Source organism: Cervus elaphus, chromosome 17 (genome assembly GCF_910594005.1).
Source record: "Cervus elaphus chromosome 17, mCerEla1.1, whole genome shotgun sequence".
In the NCBI taxonomy this organism is placed as follows: Eukaryota; Metazoa; Chordata; class Mammalia; order Artiodactyla; family Cervidae; genus Cervus; species Cervus elaphus.
This window is the reverse complement of record NC_057831.1, coordinates 56,939,412-56,947,885: the sequence shown is the minus strand read 5'-3', so window position 1 is coordinate 56,947,885 and position 8,474 is coordinate 56,939,412.

Genomic DNA, 8,474 nt, shown 5'->3' with positions numbered 1-8,474 from the left:
TTTTTGTGGAAAAGGAAATGGCAACCCATTCCAGTATTCTTGCCTGGAAAATCTCATGGACAGAGGAGCCTGGCAGGTTATATAGCCCATGGGGTTGCAAAGAGTTGGACACGACTGAGCAACTTCACTTTCTCTTACTAGTTTTTGAGGCACAAGACCCAAACCTAGAATGGTACATGAGGGTTGCAGCAGTCATTTAGAATGCAACCCAGGGCTACTGTGTCATCTATGATGAGAAAGAAAGAGCTACTAGGCAGACATCACTGGATCGTTTTTTCAAAGGGTAGATAGAATTGAATCCAGCAAGGAACGAGAACCTGCGTTATCAGTGTCAGGCGTGAGTGAAATTGTAGTTTGCCCCCTCCATCTCTTATTACTGACGATCCTTCAGCTCCGCCACCGGCCACCTCTTCTCCCTCCTCCAGTGAGTAAGTCCTCTTGCTGTTCAGTCAACGCTAGCCCCTGTATGCCAGCGGTTGTACTGTACCTCTGTACTTTTCAAGGTACTGTACTGTGTGATTAAGCATGTTTTCTTTATTTTCATATTTGTTTTTAACCTATTATTTGTGTGAAAAGCATTACAAACTGATTACAGTATAATACTACATGTGTGCGAAGTCACTATGCAGTCAGTTATGTCTGTTGGGTAACTATGCTAACTTTGTTGGATTTATGAACAAATTGGACTTACAAATGTGCTCTTGGAATTGAACTTGTGTGTGTGTAGAAGATTGTATATTAATAGCACACACACACACACATATGTATATAAAATGGCTCCAGAATCCTTCAGTAACATTAGGCTTGTCCTGCTCTTTAAAGGAGATTTTCCACCATGAAAAATACAAACCAATATCAAGAATCTTAAAACACAGGGACTTCCCTGGTGGTCCAATGGTTAAGACTTTGCCTTCCAATGCACGGGGTGGGGATTCAATCCCTGGTGGGGGAGCTAAACCCGTATCCCTTGCCGCCAAAAAACCAAAACATAAAATAGAAGCAACATTGTAACAAATTCAATAAACCACCTCCCCACCCTGCCCCAACACACACAAAAGAGTTGGGGGCACAGATCTCTTGACTTTTTGTGTGTTTACACCTACTAGTACCCAAGGGCATGTCCATGTCTTCTAGATATTTAAAAGGAAGATAACAATCTTCATCCCAGAGCCTCCACCCACCCCTCAGATGGGCCTGATGATGCATGCATTACATTTTGTGGCTTACCCTGTCTTTGTGCCAAAACTTAGGGAACCCATTTAAAGCAAACAGAAAGAAATTCGTAACTTTAACAATACATTGAAAAAATAAACAAGGGAAGTTGAAAACAAATGTTAGGCAATTTTCTCAAGAAGTTAAAAAATAGCAACAATGCAAACCCAACAAGAAGGAAGGAAGTAACAAAGAAACTAATGGAATCAGATACTAACCAAACTAACACAAGCCTCCCAGAAGATTAATTAGCTAAACATATTTGGCTGTTTGAAAAATTGGAATGATAGACTTCTGGCAAGGTTGATCAAGGAAAGAAAAAAAAAGACAGAAATACATAAAAAGTAGGATTATGGAGATGAAAATGATTGTGAAATGCTACCATGATGAACTGTTTCATGTAAATATGATAACTTAGATGAAGCAGATATGTTTTCGGGAAAGTAAGAAAGGCAAAAATTGGTGGAAGAACAGATAATTTAAATAGTGTAATGGTTATTTGGTTATTTAATGACTATTGAAAACGAAGACCTCCACTGTCCAGGATTTGGCCTGGGTAGTTTCTCAGAGGAATTTTCCCAAACTTTCAAGAATCTCTGTCTTCTATAAGTTGTTCCAGAAAATTTTAAAAGAGGGAAAGCTGCCAAAGTCAGTGAAGGGTCTAAATATACAAACAGATGATGACCAGATCATATATAAAAATAGAACTCGGACCCAAAATAGGCAATAATTGGCCCAGGAAGCTAGTCCACAATCTACGGTAACCAGCCTAGGAAGCTAACTATCTCCAAGTCAGACTTGTAGAAAATTAGACCACTGTCTCTAGCAAACAGTCCAGGAAACCAACAATAACTTTTGCAGTCATCAGCCCTGAATAAGTCAGGACTTGATTAATAACTAACAGCTTCTCTAATTTTTGTCCCTATTTCCAATTTAGGACCAATAGGAGAAAGCCAAATGTGTACCCCTAACCCATCACACAGAAGGGCCCACTCGTTAGCCCTCCTACAGCCTCCCCATGTCAACGACCTCCAAGCAGGGCAAACCTTCAGCCTTTCATCTTTTTCACTAAGGCTTTCCCCCTCTTCTGCCTGCCTTTGAGTCTTTCCCCAAATGCAAGTGATGGTGACTGACTCTCTTGCTTCAGCAAGCTCTGAATAATAGCCCTGTCTATTCTCATCTGATTGGTCTTTGTTTATTTCTACACAGTTTAGGGAGCAAATGAAACCTTAAGCAATTATAGGATCATTTCACTTATTGTCACAGATGTAAACACATTTTACATTTTATTAAAATATGCATATTTGTATATCCTGTGCACAAGCAAGCTTTACATGAGAAATGGTTTCACATCAAAGAAATCCTTCACTGTAAGTTACCATGTTAATCGTCTAAAGGAGAAAATCCATAAGCGTATCTAAACAGATGAAGGAAGAACATTTGTTGAAGTTTAACACCTATTTACATAAAAAATGCTCAGAAAACCAGAAGAAGAAAGGACCCTCTGTGCCTAGATAAAGGCGAGTATACTAAAAATCTTACAACAGAAATCATGCTTATTGAACAAATTTTGATGTATTTCCTTGAAGAGAACAATAAATGGGATGCCACAGGGTGCCACTACTACCTACCATGATATCGCAAAATTTAGCCAACACTGTAAAAGGAGAAAAGCATATGAGCTATGAGGATTGAAGGAGAAAACTAATAGTTATTACTGCAGTTATTATACTTATCTTTACTAAAAAAAAAACAAAAAACAGTAGTATCATCAGAAAAGGAATAGAAAAATAAGAAAATTCACCTTGTTTTCCAGATACAAGATCATTTTTTAATAAAACCAATGGTGTTCCTCTAGGACAGAAACTAAAAAATATAACAGAAATAAAGAGGGATGAGAAGGCCTACTCCAAATATTTGTGGCACCTGGGATAAGAATACAAAATGAAGAGACATCAAATACTTAAATATCTAAAATTAAAAATCAAAGCTAGAACATCCCTGGTGGTCCAGTGGTTAAGAATCCTCCCCGCAATTCAGGAGGGTGCAGATTCAATTCCTGGTGAGGGAGCAAAGATCCCATGCTGAGGAGTAAGCAACTAAGCCTGCAGACCACAACTCCTGAAGCCCACGCACGCCAGAGTGCATGTGTTACAACTAGACAGCTTTGGGGCCACAACTACTGAGCGAGTGTTCCACAATTAGAGTCTCCGCACCACAACAACACATTCCATGTGAAGACCTGGTGTGCCATAACCAAGCCCCGATGCAGACAAATGAATAAATACTAAAAAAACAAAGCTATTTAAATTAAGTTACATTTAAGACAGGAGTACATTTAACGATATCTACCAGCAAGCTCACCATTTGCTTGTCTCACTACATCACCATCTGAAAGTGAAGACAGAAGACCAATGTTTCTTTCTGCCATCAGGCCATAGCTGCACATAGCTAGGTTAGGCTCCTGGGAAATACACTCCAAGATAGAGATCTGCACGTAGGTGGTTTAGTAGGGGAACAGAACCTGCAATAGTAATAGAGAATGGGCCCTGCATGAGAATGTGGGAAACAGGATTGGGCAGACGGGCAGGTGGAGAAGTTTCATTTAATTTTTAGAAATTACACGAACTATTATTAAATGTTTTCATCAGGAAAACCATTTACAATTCTAGTATTTATTATCTATCTAGTTGTCAATGTAAAAATTCTGTATCATGTCTCATCCATGTTATGTCTAATCCTGGGTTTTTTGTTTTGTTTTGTTGGTTTTCCCCCTTTTATCTCAGCAGTCTGATTATGATGTGTCTAGGTGGGGATTTCTTTGGGTTTATTGTTTTTCAAATTTAATCAGCTACTTGAATCTGGAGTTTGCTTTTTTTTTTTCATTTCTTTTTGTCTTGCAACAAATTGGGGGAGCTTTTACACTAAAAGGAAACCTGTGTTTGATTCCTGGATTGGGAAGATCGCTTGAAGAAGGGAATGGCAACCCATTCTGTATTCTTGCCTGGAGAATTCCATGGACAGAGGAACCTGGCGGGCTACAGTCCATGGGGTTGCAAAGACAGGACTGAGTGACTGACATGCACGTGTTAAATTTTCTCTTTGCTCTGTGATCTTTGTAATTGAGCTTATTCAGTGAATATTTTTATTTTGGATATTTTATTTCTTGGTTCTAAATTTCCATTTGATTTTTTTTTTATATCTTCTTTTTCTTTCCTGAGATTTTCTAGTGTTCTGCTTGTTTCCAGAATGTTCATAATTGCTTTTTTGAGAATTTTGATGAAACTTCCTTAAAAATCTTCATCAGACAATTCCAACACTTCCATCTTTGGGCCTTAGTATCTGTTGATTTCTTTTCTCACACAAGATGAGAGTGTCCTGGCTTTTACTATACCAAGTAATTTTGGACTGTATTTTAGAAATTCTGTGTATTATGTTATGAGACTCTTGTTCCTCTTTAAATTTTCTATTTTAGCAAGCAGTCAACCCATTTAGATTTAGAACACACATCCTGGCCCACTTTTGTGGGCTGTGGTTTGAATGTTAATTTAACTTTTAAACTTTTGCAGCACTATTCTGGTCTGCCCCACTCTGTACTACTGAGAGGCCAGCCTGAAACCTGGGTGGTATTCCACACTGAGGTTCAGTTCGCAAAGCTTTTGAGGTGTTGATTCTGGTCAGTTTAATGCTTGAGCCACTCAGCGATGAGCCTGGGGCTTAGATTAGAAGGTCTCTTTCTTCTGCTCCCTCCTTTCCATAATCCTTTCCTGACTCTCTGGCGGGGAGGGGGAGGGGATGTTGCCTCCTGGCCTAGTGCAGGGTGAATACTGTCAACAGGGCAATACCCCACAGCCTCTCAGCAGCGCGCTTGGTGGTAGAAGTGCTGCTTCTGTGTGTGTTTATTTAATGCAGGGCAGGGAGCCTCGACAGCTCCCCACTGTCTCTCAGAAAGCGAAGGGGAGCCACATCTTGCTTGACCTTCATTTTGTGCAGAGTAGGGATGGTGATGGTGGGTAACGGGGTTGGGGGGCGGGGCGGGGTTACACCACGTACGGTATTTGCCTGGATTAGGTCTGTTAGAGTAAAAAATGTTCCATCCTGTAGTCATCCTCTTGGTCTTGGGTTAAGAAAGAGTTGTTTTCTGTTTTGTTTTCTGGTTGGTACCTGAGAGTGGTTCCAGGTCCTGGGTTGCTCTAGGTCCCAGGATATATGACAGGATATTAAACAAATAAACAAAAAACTACTCAAGAAACTTACTGCTGGGTGGTCCCTTAAGTCCTAAGTTCTCCAGCTGGTTTACCATCTTCTCATCACCTTTTAGCGTCTACTTATAGTCGCTTTTATGTTTTACTCTATAGTTCTTGGTTGTAATTAGCAGGAGGAATAGAGTGGGATGCATTTATTCACATTGACCTGAACCAGACACTCTTTTCTCAGGGCTTTGATTAATCCTATTAAGTCTGTAAATGTACTTATTTTTATATTCTTTCTGACAATTCCACCACATGACTTTCTTCTGTGGTATTGTTTGCAGTGACTGCTGACTCTTGCTTGTAGTGTTTGCTAGATTGACTTAGGGACTTAAATAAGTAGGGCTTTCTCTGTGTCATGGGTTAAGGGTATGTTCTTCTAAAAAAGTGTTTTGCATTTTGCATTTACTCATGTTCATGGATTTATATAGATCTTGGTTTCAGCTACTGTAATCAAAATTGTGTGATATTGGTGAAAGGATGGACACATAGATTAATGAAATACAAAATCCAGAGATTGACCCATGCATATATATAGTTAATTGACTTTTTGACAAAGATGCAATGGCAATCTAATGAAGAAAAAATGGTCTTTAAAAAAATAATGCTGGAACAATTGGACATGTATATTAAAATTTTGATCTTGAATCATACATTATATACATAAATTAACCCCAAATGGATCATAGACCTAAATGTAAAACCTGAAACTATAAAACCTCTATAAGAAAAAATAAGAAAAAAAAAAACTTTGTAATCTTGGCTTAGGCAAAGACTTTTTAGGACATAAAAAATATAACCCATAAAAGAAAAAAACAGATCAACTAAGCTTCATCAGTTTTAAACACATCACTATTCAAAAGATACTGTTGAGAGAATGGAAAGACAAGCCACAAGCTGGGAGAAAATATTAGCAAAAGGTCTTCAAAGGCCTCCTCTACCACACAGAGCTCTTTAGAAGCCCAGTCCTTGGGCTGATGAAGTTCCTGAGTGTGACAGTGAATTTTATGTCACCTTGACGGGATTGTAGTTGTCATTCAGTCGCTCATGTCTCTTTGCAACCCCATGGACTGCAGCACGCCAGGCTTCCCTGTCCTTCACTATCTCTGGAAGTTTGCTCAAACTCATGTGCACTGAGTCGGTGATGCCATCCAACCATCCCATCCTCTGTTGCCCGCTTTTCCTCCTGCCCTCAATCTTTCCCAGCATCAGGGTCTTTTCCCGACTGGGCTGTAGAGAGATTAGATTAGACAGTGTTTCTGGGTGTGTCTGTGAGGGAGTTTTTTTGATGAGATTAGCATTTGAATCGGTGCACTCAGTAAATCAGATTTTCTCCCTAATTTGGGTGGGCATCTGCCTACAATGCGGGAGACCTGGGTTCAATCCCTGGGTTGGGAAGATCTCCTGGAGAAGGAAATGGCAACCCACTCCAGTATTCTGACCTGGAAAATCCCATGGACAGAGGAGCCTGGTAGGCTATAGTCAGTCTGTGGGGTCGCAAAGAGGCGGACACGACTGAGTAACTCCACTTTCACTTTCATCCAATTGAGGGCTTGCAGCAAAGAAAGAGGTATATGAAGGAGGAATTTGCTTCTTTTGCTTTATGAGCTGTGACACTGGTCTTCTCCTGCCCCCGGACTAGGATTTACACCTTTGGCTAAACTGGTTATGGGGCTTTTGGACTAGAATTAATCATTGGTTTCCCTGGGTCTCCAGCTTGTGTATAACAGATCATGGGACTCCTCAGCCTCCAATTCAACACTGACAATCTCTTTATATCTACACTTACATTTCTATATGTCTTATTGTTTCTGTTTCTCCAGAGAACCATGACTGAGTCTTGAGAAGGAAGAAACACTGGATATGCTCAGTGTGAAAGAGAGATATCGGTTTAGGAACCTGCAGATCCAGTTTCTGTCTTCTATCCATAACCCATATCACTCAGGACACCCACAGGGAATGCAAAACCAGGTCAGAGCAAACAGAACTCAAAGCAGTAAGTATGTCTAGATTGGGTGAGAACTATTTGGTGAGGACTTATTCCCCACAGGAAAGGAATAAGCTTAAAAAGAATTCTAATGACCGCATGCATCATTTTAATTTGGGGATCACACTCTGCACATGCAGTCTCATCCCAGCCACCAGGTCTGTTATCGGCTCAGAGAATAGGAAGTGGTAGCAGGTACAGTTTATATATCTTAAAACAAATGTCAAACCTAAAGGAAATCAACCCTGAATATTCATTAGGAGGACTGATGCTGAAGTTGAAGCTTCAATACCTTTGGCCACTTGATGCAAAGAGCCAACTCACTGGAAAAGATGCTGATTCTGGGAAAGATGGAGGGCAGAAGAGGGCGACAGAGGATTAGATGGTTGGATGGCATCACTGAGTCAATGGACACGAGTTTGAGCAAACTCCGGGAGACAATTAATGACAGGGAAGCCTCGTTGCCGCGGTCCATGGGTTGTAAAGAGTCGGACACGACTGAGCCACTGAATAACAAGAAAATAAATGTACCCTTGAAAGGCAGTTTATTGTTTTGTGTGTACTTTGGTCTGTTCGTTCAACTCAGACACCTATGCATGTGGGCCTGCTCAGCAGCTTCAGATTTGTCCGACTCTTTGCAATCCTTTGACTGTAGCCCGCCAAGCTCCTCTGTGGGAGGATACTGTTCAAGGTAAGAATACTGGAATGGCTTGTCATTTACTTGTCCAGGGGATCTTCCCAACCCAGGGATCAAACCCACGTCTCCTGCATCTCTTGCATTGCAGGCGGATTCTTTACCCACTGAGCCACCTAGTCTATTTTCCTGAACCCATCCTTCCCTTAACAGAGCCACTTCTTTCCTTGAAGGCATACTAGACTTGATAACTTGCCCCCAGCAAGCCTTCTAATCTCTTCTTCAACCTTACAGTTCAGTTCAGTCGCTCAGTTGTGTCGGACTCTTTGCGACCCCATGAATCGCAGCACACCAGGCCCCCCTGTCCATCACCAACTCCCGCAGTTTACTC